Raw genomic sequence first — 4157 nt, 5'->3', positions numbered from 1 at the left:
TCCTGACCTCTATGCAACGAACCCACCACCACTGTTGGTTGGAGCATTTGACATTGGACAACAAAGAAATGGTTATGGAGAAGCCCTGTCTGCTGCTTGTAGGGTGAGAGTTTGTGAGGTAGTACTCTACTTTGTTGAATAAAGTTTCAGAATATTTACACAGGTTTTATGGTAGGTAATCTTCCTGTATTCATGGTGGAGTAGATACTATTGGGAAGGCCCAGGAAATGATTTATGGTCAAATTATATATATCACGGAGTATTCTTTGGACTTCAGTGAATGTCATACTAAAATTCCTCATGTGAATGCTCATGCAAACTTGAGTGATGGAATGATTGTCCAGATCGTGGGTTTGCTATCTAACAGTGGACAGCCAAAGAGGAAGTTCATGGAAACCTTTGTTCTGGCTCCCAAAAGATCTGTTTTGTAATGAAGATGAGGCAGTTGGAAATCCTGAACCAGAGCTTATGAACTAGAGAGAAACAAGAAGAAAAACAACCATTTCTGGAACTAGTGCAAGAAAATGCTAATAATAGTTGCTATGAAGATCACTGTGTGACTAATGGCAAAGAGGAGCCTTTGGAAGAATCCTCTTCTGAGCTGAACTGAAGCCAGAATCTGAAATGTAGACTGAAGAATTGAAACCACAAGTGGAGGAGAATAACTTTAAAGAGTTAGAGAAGTCTACCCCTACTCTTCCTCCTGTGGAATATGTTTCTCTGCCACAGGGACCACTCAAGTCAAGAATTGAAGCTAAACCATAAATTCAGTCTGAGCCATCTCATGTGCATGAACAATGACCTGGAGAATGACCAGGTTTCCCTCCCAGAGGATCAAGACCAGACAGAGGGTATATGGAAGAGAATGATTCTGACAACCATTGTATAACTTGCTGTCTAGACAGTCATCAACTTTTTGTTGGTGACTTGCCACATGATATTTATGCAAATTAATTGAAAGAACTCTTCATGAGTTTTGTTCTGTCACCAAAAGAACTCACAAATATTAAATATAACAGAATAAAAGGGCAAAGAGCTATTTAGCTTCAGTCTTTATATACCACAGATTAAAACAGACATACATATATTAAAATATCATAAGGAGAAGTTTACATGGTGATTTGCTCAACTCTAGTACTGTTGAATTTAATGTTTTGTCCCCTTTACAGTGAACCTAACAAAAATATTCATCTACTATTACTGGTTTTTTAATTAATTATTTTTTTTACATTCAATCATTGTATACCTATCATTACTGTTATTTGCTGATTTTGCTTTATGTTTTGATGGTAATACTCTATTTTCATGACACAATCACAACTAAATGGTTTTACTATGTTGGCTTTAGTAGGCATAAAAGACAATGGATTACCACCTTTATTGCTGTAATATGTGAAGCATTATATGCTAATAGAATTTAATTTAATTGTTTCAGGTGGAATGTAGTTTTTGAGTTTCTATTTTGAATGTGTTTGTACTAAACCAACAATCAATTACTGATATCTTGGGGGGGGGGAAAGCATTACCAGGATTCTACAGGAAGTTACATTTTAATAAATGCAATAAACACCAACTTGCTGAAATCCATGAAAATATACTCACACAGCTGAAAACAATGACAACACGACTTTGAGAGAGAAGATTTCTGTCAGGAATTCAGTCATTTTTTGATCAACTTATACATTGAAATTGATTTCTCTGTAGCTATCATAAGATTGTCCTTTGTACATACATTTTTAAGGCTTTTGCCATAGGGCACATAAACTTGCCAAAGAGAAAGAGAGATGATGAGAGTGAAAGTGAGAAATTATCCCCCAGGAGAGATGGCCACTCCATAATCCCTGCTCCTCATTCTCCTCCTAAGATTTTGGACATAACCACACATGTGTCTGGTGTAATTTTTAGACCACCATGCCTGAGACTTAAAAAGCAGTGAGCCAGGTGAGAGTTCAGAATCCTAACCACTATGCCACCTGTTGGTCCCCATAGGATTTTGTTTGTGTGTGTATAAAACAATGAACAAAAATATCTATAAATGTCTGAAAAGAAAAAAGAGTGACTTTTTGTATAATGTATTATAAATAATAGGATATTGAAGCTGAGGTTTATTCTCTTGATCAAATATTAAATGTACTCCCTGCATGTGTGAAAATATTAACATGCAGAAAGTGTACATGTTTGTAGAAAAAAAAGTTCTGTCGCGTAATTGTGGGCTTCAATCCTCTAGTGAGACACACAGAACCAGCACCTGTGTTTATTACTGCTGCTTTAATGTAAAGTACATCTTCATGTGTAGGTTTACTAGTATTTATTTATTTTTTTTTATTTATACATTCAATCACTATACATCATTTGTGGGTATGTGTGTGTATGTGTGTGTGCGCGCGCGCGTGTGCGCACATTTGCATATATGCATATATTTGCATGTATGCATGTTTATTCCATGCATGTATGCATTCTTTTACTCTACATATATAACTCTTGTACTAATATGTACAAATGTTTTGTATTGTGTAAACCATACATATTTCACAACGTACTCCTTCAGTCTTATATTCCTGATATTTTTCTATTTATATATATATATATATATATATATGTATAGTCCCAACAGTTGGTGTGGTGGCGGTTAGAGTAAAGAACTCCCACATGGCCAATCACTGTGTCTCAGGCCAGGCATCTTAAAAATTATGGCACAAAATTCCAGGAAGAAACTAGCGAAAAAAGGATTGTGATGTGGTCCTTCCTCCTAGGGTGTAATTTCTCACTTTCTGTCTCACTGTTTCCCTCTCTCCTCTCTCTCTCTCTTTCTCTCTGTCTCTCAGGTTAACACACACACCCTTTGGCTGAAACCTTAAAATAAATGTACAAAGCACAATCATATGATAACTATAGAGAAGTCAATCTCAATGTATAAAGTGATTTTAAAAAGAAATGTTGCACTCCTGACAATGTGGAATCTTTTTTTCCAAACTTGTGTTGTCATTGTTTTTCATTTGTGCTAATTTATACTCGTGGTTTACAGTAAGTAACTATTTGTTGCATTCATTAAAATGTAATATCTGGTACTATTTTTCTTTTCTACTTTCTCTTTTTCTTTCTTTCTTTTTCTTTTTTTCTTTTCTTTCTTTTTTCTTCTTTCTCTCTTCTTTCTTTCTTTCCTTTTTTTCAGACATCAGTAGTTTTTTTGTTTAGTTAGAATGCATTCAAAATGAAATTGAAGAATGCATTGTACCTAAAACAAACTACATTCTACTAGCATATAATGTTTAACACATTACAATAATAATATTGCTAATCCATTCTCTTCTATACCTACTAAAGGCAAGATGGTAATACCAATTTTGTTGCAACTGTGTTGTGAGGATAGAGTTTTAACATCAAAAACTAAAACAAAACCACCAAATAACAGTAATGGTAGATGAATGCTTTTACTTGGTTTCACTGAAAAGAAGAAATAATGTTAAAGTCCAGTGTTGCACCTGAAGAAATTACCATGTAAACTTCTCCATGTGATTTTTTAAAAAGAGGCTTTTGCTATAGGGCACATGCACTCACCTGAAAGACAAAGAGAGACAGAAAGCGAGAAATCACCCCCTCTGGGGGGATGGCCATGCTGCAGCCCCTTCTTCTTCATTCTCTTCTCAGGATCTTGGGCACGCACATACATGGGCCCGGGATAGTTTAAGCCACTGGGCCCGGGACGCGAACCACAGTCAACTACATTGGATCCAGCAACGTAGCCGTTATGCCAACTGCTGGTACCCTCCATATGATTTTTATTACATGTTTTACTATAATTTACATGTAATCACTATACATCTTTACAGTGTACAAGGTTTTGACCAGTATGAATGATAGTGCACATCAGTCAAGACAAAGACATTACCATATACATTTATCATCAGCAAATAATGTTTTAGTTTTGTATCAACTAAATGTACTTTTTCCCCTTTGTTCCTCTTTCTCCCTTGCCCTATTACCTAACCCCATATTACCCTTATTCTTACCATCTTAGGTATCTATAATTATCCTCCCTGCTATTATAATTTACAATCTTTCAGTTTCTGTAATAGAACACAGGCCTTCAGTAAATATTGAGTGAGGCACATAAAAATATTTATTATTCATAGTTTGACTTGCTTTGCTTAGCATTA

At 35.4% G+C, this 4157-nt stretch overlaps 1 pseudogene; it reads left to right on the top strand.

Annotated features, from left to right (window-relative positions):
• Nucleotides 1-68: 68 nt before the first annotated feature.
• Nucleotides 69-1044, top strand: LOC102485725 (ras GTPase-activating protein-binding protein 2 pseudogene; annotated as a pseudogene).
• Nucleotides 1045-4157: the final 3113 nt, after the last annotated feature.

This window comes from Tupaia chinensis, unplaced genomic scaffold (assembly GCF_000334495.1).
Source record: "Tupaia chinensis unplaced genomic scaffold, TupChi_1.0 Scaffold143783_1, whole genome shotgun sequence".
In the NCBI taxonomy this organism is placed as follows: domain Eukaryota; kingdom Metazoa; phylum Chordata; class Mammalia; order Scandentia; family Tupaiidae; genus Tupaia; species Tupaia belangeri.
This window is presented reverse-complemented; position numbering and strand designations above follow the sequence as displayed.